Source organism: Sminthopsis crassicaudata, chromosome 4 (assembly GCF_048593235.1).
Source record: "Sminthopsis crassicaudata isolate SCR6 chromosome 4, ASM4859323v1, whole genome shotgun sequence".
NCBI classification, from domain to species: domain Eukaryota; kingdom Metazoa; phylum Chordata; class Mammalia; order Dasyuromorphia; family Dasyuridae; genus Sminthopsis; species Sminthopsis crassicaudata.
The window spans coordinates 132,174,309-132,187,929 of NC_133620.1; positions in this window are offsets into that span (position 1 = coordinate 132,174,309).

Here is a 13,621-nt window from a genome sequence, read left to right on the forward strand (position 1 = left end):
CCAATTAAACTTGAAGCAAGAAAAGCATTACAACCTCTGACTGAAAAGTTCCTTAAGAACACTGGGAAATGAATGCAGACTACTTGCATTTTTGTTTTTCTTCCCAGGTTATTTTTACCTTCTGAATCCAACTCTTCTTGTATAACAAGAGAACTGTTTGGTTCTGCACACATATATTGTACCTAGGATATACTATAACATATTGAACATGTATAGGACTGCCTGCCATCTACGGGAAGGGGTGGAAGGAGGGAAGGGGAAAGTCGGAACAGAATGGAGTGCAAGGGATAATGTTGTAAAAAATTACCCATGCATATGCTCTGTCAATAAAAAGTTATAATTAAAAAAAAAAAAAGAAAAGTTCCTTAAGTTTAAACTCCTGATTCCTGCCAGTCTTCTTGCAATACTCTGATTCTTTCTGTTAGAAAAGTGAACAGAGACTACCACATCCTGTAGTGCCCAATTCATATACGATCCTCACCCAGAATCCTGGAAATACACAATAGTTTTCCACTTTGGATCTTAAAGTTGACTTTCTCTGCATTCCTTTGCATCAAGACTCCCGATTCTCTTTGCTTTTGAATGGCCTAAGCAGGAGAACTTCCCCATCAATTAACTTGAACTGTTCTACCCCAAGACTTTTGAGACAGTCCACACCTGTTCAGGCAAGCATTAGCTAAATACTTAAGAGAACTGGAACTGCCCGGCAGCAGCCTTATCTCATATGTGGACGACATTTTGCTCTGCAGCCCCACCAGAGAGGAGTCCTTAAAAGCAGCCACAAAGACCCTAAATTTTCTAGCTTCAAGAGGTTACAGGGTCTCCTTACCAAAGGCCCACATTGCCCGCCAGTCTGTCAAATATTTGGGCCACAATCTCATCCCCGCTTCTCGATGTCTGAGGAGAGGAAACAGGCTATTTTAAGCCTCCCAGACCCTACCTCAAAGAAGCAGCTGGGTACCTTTCTAGGCATGGCCGCTTCTGCAGGATCTGGATTCCTAATTTTGGGATTATTGCTAAACCCGTCTATGATTCTATTCAAGGTCCTGATAACCTTCCTCTTGAATGGGGACCTGATCAAGCCAAGGCTTTTAAAACCCTGAAAGCCAGACTGACCTCTGCCCCAGTCCTTGCCTTGCCTAACTTGGAGAAACCTTTCACCCTGTATGTGGATGAGAGGCATGGGCAGGCTTTATCCATTTGGATAAAGAATCTCCCATTAGGACTTCTTAAAGTCAGAATTACCTACCGTCCCCCCTCCACCCACCCAGACCATCAAGCTGAGCCCTTTTGAACTCCTGTATGGTTGGCCTTTCCTAACCCTCATTCTTGTTGACCCAGAAGAATATCTGGTCACTCAGTTTGCTGCACAGCCTGGTCCAGTTCAAAAGGTCCTTTCCAAATATGCTAACGAGCATCTCCCTAAACCCACAGATGCTCCCGCTCAGGTTGACTCCCCTGTAAATCCCAGTGACATAGGGTATTTAAAAACCTGGAAGCCCCAGGGATCTAACCCTTTAGGTGTAAAGTGGAAAGGCCTTTACAAGGTCATTCTGACCACGCCAATGGCAGTTAAACTAGAAGCGACCCCCAGCTGGACCCATATTTCTAGAGTTAAAATTGCTGCTTCTGTTACCTCTTCTTCAGATACCCCAGAGTACTCCTGTAAGCCGTGGAGGACTTGAAGTTTCTCTTCCGTAAGAATCCTGGAAAAACCCTGGAGATAGAAGGCTCTCATTCTAATCTCCTTCATTCCTTGCTGTGAGGACTCTACTCCTGATGCTCTCTCTCCAGCTTTCCTGGTCTTACTCTCTGAGCCCTCAGCAGTGGGTGACAACTTCCTGGTCAGACTAGGGAACTCTGCAGGGAATGGGGGCATCCAGGATTGCTGGGTGCGCCATCACCACCCACAGATGTGGCCTAACGCATTCTTTGCAAAGGTTCCATTCCCACATTCCCATGACCTGTGGGAGGGAGGGACCTCCTCCCTGGTCACCACCCCTTTTGTACTGGCCAACAGGGATGTACAGGGGAACTACTCTGACCCAACCGGGGTCTATTAGGAAAAATGCCTCTGGGATCCTTCCCCACCTGTGATTCTCCCCACTCACTGCTTAACACCTTTTAAACACTCCGGGTCCTGCACCCTAGGCTAATTAGGCGGCCCTTTCACTGTATATAATACTAGCATCTCAGACCCCATCCCTTCAAGGAGACAAAATTGGGGATTTTGGGAAAATGTTCTGTGGTACTTACAGAAGAGCACTTCAGTGTTAGTGCCCTGGGTGGGGTACTTAGAGCATGAAAATGTTCTCTCCAACCTAATGGCCACCATCAACCAGCTGGCCAACGAAACCACATATTCTCTCTGGGAGATTCAAGAATCCCTGGACTCTCTTGCCAACGTGGTTTTAGATAACTGTATGGCCTTAGATTGCTTCTAGTGGAGGTGTCTGTGCCCTGGTCAGTACCTCTTGCTGTACATATATTAACAATTGTAGGGAGGTTGAGCTTCGTACTGAGAGAATTTTACAGAAAGCTGTCTGGATGCAAAACATTCATGAGAAAATCCTTACCCCCCCCAATCTTCCTCTGGGTGGTGCTCCTGGATATGGTCTCTCTTAACACCTATACTAACTCCACTTTTTAAAAAAATTAATTTTATAATTATAAATTTTTTGACAGTACATATGCATGAGTAATTTTTTTTTATAACATTATCCCTTGTATTCATTTTTCCAAAATTTCCCCTCCCTCCCTCCCTCCCTCCCCCAGATGACAGGCAATCCCATACATTCTTGTTGACCCAGATACAATATATGTGTGTAAATCCAATTTTCTTGTTGCACGTTAAGAATTGGATTCTGAAGACATAAGTAACCTGGGTAGACAGACAGTAGTGCTAACAATTTACATTCACTTCCCAGTGTTCCTTCTCTGGGTATAGCTGTTTCTGTCCATCACTGATCAACTGGGCGTGACTAACTCCACTTTTAATAATTATCTTTTAATTCATATTTGGCCCCTGCATTTTCAGACTGCTCATGATATTTATTTCTTCTAGGCTTCGAGCTGCAAATTTTCAACTGCTCCTGCAGCCTGGAGACTCTGGGACCCTTGGATGCTTCTGCTGCTATTTTCAGATCTCATGTTTCCTCTCCTGGCATGAACCCCCAAATGAACTTGACCTTTGCCAGCTTGAAGAAGTTTTGGAAGAAGAGACCTTTGCCTTTTATCCCAAATGAATTTGGGGGTGACTGCTTGAGGGGGGTGATGAGAGGAGCCTGAAACTGAAGGGGACCCAAAAATTCTCTTGAAACTCCTTCAAGAAGAAAGTTTCCTTGGATCCTGGCCTCTGTAAAAGACCTTGCCCGAGGGAAACAGGATCAACAGCTTCATTCTGTTATTCTGAGAGAGGGGCACCATCCCCAGTGATAACACTACTGATTAATCTCTCTGTAGAGGTAAAGATTATTCCAGAGATACTCATTCAATTCCAAAATTCTTTATTCAAATCAAAGATTCCAACCCAATTTCAATTGTCCCAAACTCTAGGATTTGCCCATAAAACAAGCCCTTCACAAAACCTCCTGATGGTACTGGGGGATTTTGTCCACTAAGAGAGTCTCTTCTTAGTGAAATTCAGAAATGAACTTTCCTATTCTTTGCCACAGATAACTCGGTTCATGAATTCTTGTCACATGGACTCCCCTCACTTCCTGTTTCTGTCTTTCTTTTCCTCCTTCTCCAAGCTCAGGTTCACACCTAATTAATTCTAATGGTTATCATCCAGGTTGAGCAATTAAAATTCCCCACCTTTTATCTTCAGATTGAGAGGGAAAAAATGGTAGCCCCACCGGTGGTTTCCATTTTAACATTTTAATTTTATTTGTTGACTTAAAACTCTGTGATGCCTTTGGTCAAAACTGTGATTAAATGTGCATCAAATTAAATATGTACTTCAGGGTATCTTTATAACAGAAACTTGGGCCTCTGAAATGTGTGTAGTACTGTAGTATTCCAGGTGGAATTTTCCATTAACCCAGCTGGATCTCTGAATGTGGATTGGGACTCTGTGATCGATGACTGTTTTTTGTTTGTTTGTTTGTTTGTTTGTTTTTTTTTACTAAGAGCTGGTTAAGGTAGAATACCTGAGTGGGGATAGGAACTGGTCTGATTTGCTTTTTCTTGTGCAGTACAATAATTTTGGGATTATTGCTTGATCCCCCTATGATTCTATTCAAGGTCCTGATAACCTTCCTCTTGAATGGGGACCAGAGCAGGTTAAGGCTTTTAAAACCCTGAAAGCCAAACTGTCCTCCATCCTCGCCCTGCCTAATTTACAGAAACCTTTCATCCTGTATGTGGATGAGAGGTGTGGACAGGCGATGGGAGTCCTCACCCAATCTCTAGGGCCTGATCCCAGGCTCATGGCTTATTTCCCAAAGAAGCTGGACTCGGTTTCCCTAGGATGACCTTCCTGCCTCAGAGCAGTGGCTGCCACAGCCCTGCTTATTGAGAAAGCCTCCAAACTGACCCTGGGTCAGCCATTAGAGGTTTTAACCCCCCACAGAGTCCAGAGCATTCTAGAAGCCAAAGGGCATCAGTGGCTCTTGAGTAGGAGGCTTACTAGGTACCAGATTCTCCTGCTAGATACCCCTGACCTGTCTCTCTGAGTCTGTGGCACTTTAAATCCTGCCACTCTTCTCCCTGATGTCTCTCAGCCGGGAGAGATTATCCATAATTGTGAGGAAGTTTTAGATTCTGTGTACTCCAGCAGATCTGACTTAAAGGACACCCCCCTTGAGAGCCCAGATGGGGAGTGGTTCACAGATGGGTCTAGCTTTCTGGAGAATGGGGAGAGAAAGGCAGGTTATGCAGTGCTGTCTCTTCATAACACCCTGGAGGCCAAGTCATTGCCCCCTGGGACTTCTGCACAGAAATTGAAGCTCATTGCATGAACCAGGGCATTAGAACTGGGGAAGGGGATGAGAGTCAATATTTACACTGATTCCAAATATGCTTTTCATGTCTTACATGCTCATGGAGCTATTTGGAAAGAAAGGGGCTTGTTGACAGCAAAAAACTCTCCCATTAAACACTCGGGAGAAATTCTGCATCTATTGCAAGCTGTCCGTGAACCTAGAGAGGTCTCGGTCATATTCTGTAGAGGACACCAGAAGGGAGATTCACCTCAGGCTAAGGGAAACAGGCTGACAGATTCAGCTGTACAAGTTTGCTAATGAAAGGGCTCATTCCTTGAGGGAGATCCAGGAATCTCAAGATCCCTTGGCTAATATGGTTTTGGATAATGGCATGGCTTATCTTGTAGCCTCAAGCGGAGGTGTCTGTGCTCTAGTCAACACCTCTTGTTGTGTGTACATTAACAACTCAAGGAAAGTTGATCTGGGCACTGAGAGAATCTAACAGAAAGCCTCGTGATGCAAGACATCCATGAGCAGTTTCTCACCCCCCCCAAGCCCTCCTCTGGGTGGAGTTCCTGGATATGGTCCCTACTGGTCCCTATGCTAACTCCTCTTATGATTATTATCCTTTTGCTCATATTTGGTCCCTTCATTTTCAGATTGCTAATGAGATTTGTTTCCTCTAGGCTCCGAGCTGCAAACTTCCAGCTTCTCTTATGACCTGGAGATCCTCAGACAACTGATGTACAAACTCCATATCCGTTGGACACTGCGGCTGCCGCTTCAGACCTTGCTTCTCTCCCCCAAGCACCACTCCTCCTTCCCCCCTTTAGGGTGAGCTCTATGGCCATTTCCAGCAGGAAGCAGCTACAGAAGATTGAGATCATCGACCCTTTTCCAAAAGAATTTGTGTTTATTGTTTGAGGGGGGAGATGATGAGAGCAAAACCAGACAGCTCAGTAATCACCAACAAAAACGTTATACAAACTTAGTACTTACATTCTCTGAAAGCAGGAAGACCTTTTCAGACACAAACTTAAGTGGTCTTGCCTATTCTGTTCTATTATTCTGTTTCTGCATAAAGTAGGCCTTCAGATTATGTTTCTTTGCAACATCACTTCTCTCTTGAGTTTTTGCCCGCCAAAACATCGTGGCATTTATTTCTAACCAATAAAGCCTTTCTTATCACAGCTTTGAGTAGGCAAAATTCTTTTGCTATGGACCCGCCCATAGAACTTTGGAGAGAGAAGAACCACAGACCTCTGCCCTATATCGAACCCTCATCACTGTGGGCACAGTTGAATAAGCATTGAGTCTGGGATCAGAAAGACCTGAGTTCAAAGCCAGCCTTAAAGACTTCCTATCTGGGTGACCCAGGACTTCCTTTTGCCTCAGTTTCCTCATATGTTGAATGAAGCTTATAACAGCACCTACTTTCCCAGATGATGTGGATCACATGAGATACAGTGCCCTAGCATGCTGTAACTGCCATATAAATGCTATTGAAGAGACAGCAAAACGGATGGGGTAATGAACCCCCAAAATACAGGGGATCCAGGCTGGTGTTGCAAGGTATCTCAAAAGAATTTGTAGGCTTAGATCACCTCCAAATCAAGAGGCAAAGATTTTTATCATGCTATTGGCAGTGGTTCCAAAAAGGGATTTGTGATTAATAAGGGAAAGTCCCTAGAACTTGAAATTAACAAGGGAGAAGACACCAAAAGGTGGGTCAAGGATGCTCCTGCCATTGTGACACTTAGTAAGTGGGCAACACCCTAAAGCCAGCAGAACTTCTAATGAAGGGGTCAAGGGGAAGGCTAGGGCCTTATGGAGTAAAGGAATAATTGGACACAGTAACTTTGGGGTCAAGATAATCCTGTTAATACAAAGAATTTAAAGAGGGCCCACTACAACAAAGGCCCCTTAAAGACAAGATAATTCTATCTATGCCCTTGCCTTGTTGGCCTGCTAGGTCAACATAGGAAACCTCACCCGGCCCGGACACGGAAAGGATTGACAGATTGAGATAGCTCTTTCTCGATTCTCATTAGCACTTAGCAAGAACCTAACATCTCCCCCTTTCTTTTGATTTAGAACATAGGGTGGTCATGACCTTGAAACATAAATCCATCAATATGGGAGGCATTACACATAATTACACAGATTATATAAACACATAGTAACATAGTAACATAACACATGCTAGTATGTAACAAATAACATGATCAAATAATCATAAATTGAGAATTTATAAATGTCCATAAGTCCATTGTCCATTAGTCTCATCTTGTGTTAGGAAGTCCAATGATTCCTGCTGGTTTTTAAAGTTCTTTAACAGTCTTCTTATTAGCTGTGCTCTTTCAGTGTCAGATGTTTCTTAGATTTTCTCCTTTGTTTTGAGGTCTTTCTCCTTCAACAGAGGCCCACTTAAAATCTACTTAAATTCAACAAAGTTCTCCAGTCCTTGCTTCTTCCTATGGCCTACCTTGCTACTATCTCCAACTATGGCAACTGGCTATGCAAAACAAAAGGGAGCATGAATAGAATGTTTTAAAGTTTGCAAGTTAACTCATGTTAACTTATTTGATCACAACAGCCCTTATGAGGTGGGGCCTATTATCTTCATTTTACAGATGACGAAACTGATGCAGGGAGGTTAATTGGCTTGGCTGGTACAAAATTGGACTTCTGAACATTTATTCAGTTGTCTTCACCACTGAAAGCAAATTAAGGCTCTATGATGCCAATTCAAAACTTAGAATAAGGTTTTCCCATAGACTCTCAATTTGTAAAGCTATTTTTAAAAGTTTTTTTGAATATACCTTGAAATAAGAAAATAACTTTAATCCAGCAGTTTAATCAGATGCTCATTGAATACTCTCCATGTGTTCCCTTTGCAATTGTCATACTTATTTAAAATACTTTGTCATAATTTAAGATGATGAAAAGGATTTGAAGAATAATCAGATTTTTTTTTTTTTTGGACTTTCTGCTTTTTCTAGGTTGGTAACTAACTAGTGGGGACTGAAAGAAGTACATTTCTGTGTTTTGTTTTTGTTTTTTATTTTTAATTCACAGAACAAAGGAATATATATATAATCATTGGGAGATATGTGTTAAAGTGGATTTTCTTCTTCCTCTAGCTATCTAGATTATAACCAGTAGGTGGTAGTATTTGTATTTTTAAATTTCACTCTATGAGATCTACACCAGAAATAAAATGTAGCAATTCTTGTCCAGCTCAGTTTTTAAATTAGGATGGGATGATACAGACAAAAATGGCAAAAGATAAAAAGATGTGGATGGGTTACATCTGCTATAATGGAGGAAGTGCCCACATTAATTAGATTACAGATTCTTTGAAGAATTTAAAGAAGCAGAGTTAGCCCAAAGTAAGGTTTATCATTACTTTAAAATCATTCATAAGGAAATAATGGATGCTTTAAATGCCTTTTTTTTTTCATAAGGAAATCATGGATACTTTAAATGCCTTTTTTTTTTTTTTTTTTTTTTTTTTTTGTTCATAGGTGTGGCTAAATGGCTAGCTAGAAGTTTTTTTTAGCCTATTACATTATATTCAGGTAATATTTTAAATTGTTCTTACCTGTTGATATAAATCAACTTTAATTTATTATTACAACTATGTCCTCATATTAGTTGGCAATGCAATGTTACTTTTGCCTGCTAACCATTTTTGTTTAGGAGAGAACATTTGAAATCTTTTGGGACAGAAGATTCAGTCTGAAATGAGAAAAAATGCTCTTTTACATATAGCAAATGTATTTTATATCATTAAATCAAAATTCACAGTTCTGCATTTTCTGAATCAAATAATAGACACAATATTAGGTAGTTGTCACGTTGGATTTATAAGAATGTAATTTTTAATGAAGAATTTACTTCCAGTTTTATTTTTCTACATAATTGATGTTCAGTAATTGAATATTTTAAATGACTGGTGTTGAGGTTGAGAAGGGGAACCCCAAAAGTCTCAAACCAGTGTCATGAAGTGTCTCAAAAGAATTTGTAGGCTTGAATCCATTTCCTAGTCAAGGGGCAAAGTTTATTAAAAGCAATATGATGCCATTACTGAGCGGACCAAATTCTAAGAATCCAGCAAAGAGACTGAAGCAAGGAGATACACTTATACAGCTTTCAATCATAGAAAAGGCTAGGAAGTAATCTCCAGATGAATTAAGAGTGGTCTTCAGATAGATGGGGTATGCTCAGTTTCCTGAGGTGTTAGGATTCTTGCAGATGTTATGGGCCAGAACTTGAGACAAGGTAATGTGCTTAGTTCACATCTTTAAAGAGTTTACATTTTTAAAGGAGTTTGCTCCTTGGTTCTTTAAGGAATTCCCACAAGCCCATGGAGCACCCACAAGCTCATTCTCTGGGAGGATATAAGAAGCCAACATTGAGTGGGGAAGTCAGTCTGGATTGGGTCAAGGAGAAGACTTCCTAGGAGAATTTCAGGGAAGCTCGAGGAGATTCAGAGTGAGGATTCTGTGGATTCTCAAGTCCAGCAGATTCACAAGTCTAAAGGAAAAGTCTCTATTCATGGACTTCTGGGAGATTCACAACTAGGAATGACTTCTGGGAAACCCACAATCCCACACTCTCGGAGGCAGAGTCTGATTCCCACAGTCTAGGAGATTCAGAGTAAGATTCATTTTTGTGCTGGCTGGAGGCTTTGGATTCAGAGGGAGCTAGAGACTGAAGATTCAGGATTTTGAAGGACACAATAGAGGATCTGGACTTTAACTCCTGGCTGCATTTTGGGATTACTGAACTGAAAGGAAGGCTGCCTCCAGAAGCTCCCCAAGAAACCTGCTCCCAGAGAGGAATTTAGAGACAACAATTTAGAGACAACAGAACATTACACTGAGGCAGATTCTAAAGCCAGAAGACCAAGGACTCATTAGAACAGAAGTCCCAAGGTCAGGGGACCCCAAAATCACATTACATGTTAAAAGTATTAGATAGAGTTTCTGCCTACAAGGAATTCACGGTCCATTATTGACCAGAGTTTTTGAACAGTTAGAGACATATGTTTTAATATGTTTATTTTAGTATCTTGCATGCTGTGGATTTGTTCAGAAAAAAAAAAAAAATTTAAGTACTTAGAACACTTCCATGGGGAGGAAAGGAGGAGAGAATGATGGAAAGTCTGTTCCCACCTCTCCCAATTCCCCATTCTTCCAACGTTATAGCAGGTGCATATATATCCTTTGACTGCTTCTGATTTCTACCAGCCAGGATGACTCTTTTAATTGGCTGTTGAATCAAAACTCAACAGATACACTAAAGGCACAATCCCTACTCCTTGGGTCTCTTCCTCATGTTGGCCTTGAAGTATAAGAATGACTCTGAACTTTGGAGGTTTGGTGGGGGATTTTACCTTTTCTCTCACCTGTGAGATGATGGCATCCTAGGCAAGTTTGTGCCTGAAATGGGACTGCCTCCTGCTTGTGTTTTTTCTTTTATATGGGGCCTTGTGAGATCTCAAAAGACAACTGGTGTCTTCTCCTTTCCAGACACCTAAGCATCAGGGTGCCCAAACTGAAGTCCCCTAAGGGCTACTTCATTGTCTCTAATAATCTGGAGAATAGACCAGTTTTACTTGATACCCTTTACCTTCTCTTCTAGGTTACAAATCAACCTACATTTTGAGTACATAGTCACTTGACAAGGCAGAAATGTAAATATCAACCACTGAAAAAAATTTTTTTCATCACTGAAAAAAAAAATTACCTTGCCTTTTCTAAGAACTAGAAGTGTGATTCTCTTTCTTATTAGAGGATTCTGAGAAGAACTTCTGTCACCAACTACTTTTAGGTGATTTTTCTTTTTACTTCTTTAGAACCTCAACACTTTGACAGCCATGCCTGATTTCCTTATTTTTCTCACTAGCCTCTTATCTTTTTTTTAACTAATTTTTTTTGAACTGTCTTATCTTGTTTAACCAATAACCTTTTTTATTTTAAAAAAATTCTTTATCCTTCAGTTAAGATTACCTTCCTCGTTGAGTCCTTTACCTTCCGTTTTTCATTTTTCTTCTCAGATCTTTTTACTTGAATCCTTTTTTTCATTTCATATCCTTGATCTTGATTTTTTCTTTAGTGTTTTTCATCTACTGTAACTCTTCCTCTTTCTACTTTTCATCTCTTCTCCTTTAGCTCAATCTCTTCTCCAACTTTCAAAGTCTTCTCAAATTTGCTCCCTTTTAGTTCATTCTCAGATGTGTGGAATTAACTGAGTGAAGACACTCTCATGGGAATATAACCTTAAACTGTTAGGATTCTTACAAAGTGCTAAGTCACTGGAATGAATAGAGACAATAATTATCTGATTCAGTATGATTAATCTGATCCTACAAGGAGATATTATGGGCCAGAACTTGAAACAAGGTACTGAGTGGAAGTGAAGAGACAATAGTTAAATCTAATTTGGTACTCAGCGTTCACCATATAAGCAAGAAGCTCTCAGAACTTCGGGAGAATTTCAGGAAAGAACTTCAAGGGATTTCCAGGAGATTCACAAGCCCACCCACAAGCCTACTCTTTGGGAGGAAGAGACAAGATTCATTCCCACTTCCACCTTTGTGCTGGCTGGAGACATTCAGACAAGAGCTCTTGGGAACCTAGGAGAGAGGAAGGCCTCCAGAAAACTAACTGAACCCCAAGTGAAGGAGATAAGATTTTGGAAGAGACAATAAAGGATCTGGACTTTAACTCCTGGCTGCATTTGAGGTGATTATTGAAACTGAATTGAAGCCAAGGCTGCCTCCAGAAGCTCCCCAAGAAACCTGCTCCTAGAGAACGATTATGACTTAGAGAAGAGAACATTACATTAAACTATAACTTAATTGTGACTTCAGACTTTATGATAACAATAGAACTATAATTTTAAAAGTTGCAGGTGTTTGTCCCCTCTTGTTTCCTACCACCTCTTAATTAGCATTTAAATACTTCTTTTAAAGGTAATGATGGGGGCAGCTAGGTGGTGCAGTGGATAGAACACCAGCCTTGAATTCAGGAGGACCCGAGTTCAAATTTGGTCTCAGACACTTAACACTTCCTAGCTGTGTGACCCTGGGCAAGTCACTTAACCCTAGCCTCAAAAAAAAAAATATAAAGGTAATGATGGCTTTGAATTCTCTTATCCAAGGATATCTGGATTTAGGGTGTAAGCTTGGACTCCCTCAAACAATGGGAGAAAAGATCAAGGTGGGGGGTGGCATTTTTGTTCTATTTAATCTTGTGTTTTGCAATTTTTATTTTGTATTTCTTTACTGACAAACACCTTGTCAGATGGGAGATGCTCTTTCTCACAAGATCAAAATAAGCCCTTTTTTTCTTTTTTTACTATGAGAGCCTCTGTTTTTGTGGTCAATATTGTTCCATTCACAGACCTTTACAATCATGTAAAAGTCTTCATGCCATCATGATTTGATAAAACTAAAATAATTTTGCAATGTTTGAGAAACTTCAGGCAGATAAAGGGAAAGATGAATCTATATTCCTTTTGCTGGAAAGTACTTTGAAAGTTTATCTGATGATGGTTGAGCCAAAATAGACACCTACATGGAGGCAGACCATCTGGCTCCCACCTATCTTATTCCAACAAAGCCCTGAAATTTGACCCTGATGGAATATTTATCAAAAAATCCAATGAGAAATTAAAGTAATTGACTTCTACCCCAAAGCTGCACAAAGATCATCCAGAAGCCTATTGGCAATAGGAAACAGAGCAGGCCATTTCCAGTACTCATATTGTAGCAAATCCAATATTAGTACAGACACGCAAGCAAACAGTTTCCCACTGTGACTGCTGATGGGTCAGAGATACAAGTACTTGGAAAGCTCTGTGTACAGAAACAGCAAAGGCAGAGAGCTTTTCTCAGAAAGCCCCAGGATTGTCAGAAAGTCCTCAGGGTAGGGATCTTGGAAACCATTAGTATTTGTAGCAACCACGGGGTGCCCAAGTTTTCAGACTTCTCCAGCTCAGTGCCCAGGGCTCTTGAGTCCCTAAGACTGAATATCCTGTACTCTAAACTTCAAAAGATCCACCAAGACTTATCATTTCTACATTCACAACTTCTCTCATATATGTCTCCTATTAGCTCACAGGGCCATTCTGCACATTCTGGTGCAAGTCTTCTTTGTCGAATGATGCAATAGTTTTCTGGTTGGTCTCCTAGTCAAAAATCTCTCCTCAGTCTAATGCTATCTTCCTTTTAGCTGCCAAATGATATCTCATCAGTTCATCCATCCATCTGATATAATTGAACAGTGTTCCCCTAATCTCTGGAAGGTGTGGACCTGGGTTAGGAAAACCCCTCCTGGCTTTGGGAAAACTACTTGGTTCCCACCTCTAAATCATCTGGGAATCACTTTGGTCTGGGAAACAATCACCACCTTGATTGATTTGGAAATTAGCCTCTAATCTCTCCCTAATCCCAAACCTTAGAAGGCTAAATAAAATTCAAGACTCTGTATCCCAAACTTGGCTATTTTCCTAATCAGCAAGTAGCCCACCGAGAGAAAAAGATTCTCACTGAAAGCAAACCCATCTTGCCCAAAACCTCACTTGTAGACTGGAACTGCTAATTCTTTCACAAAATCTGGGACACCAGCCTGGGGACCCCCATCACTATTAGGGTATCCTCACCTCTCAACATGATGTGGTTCTAG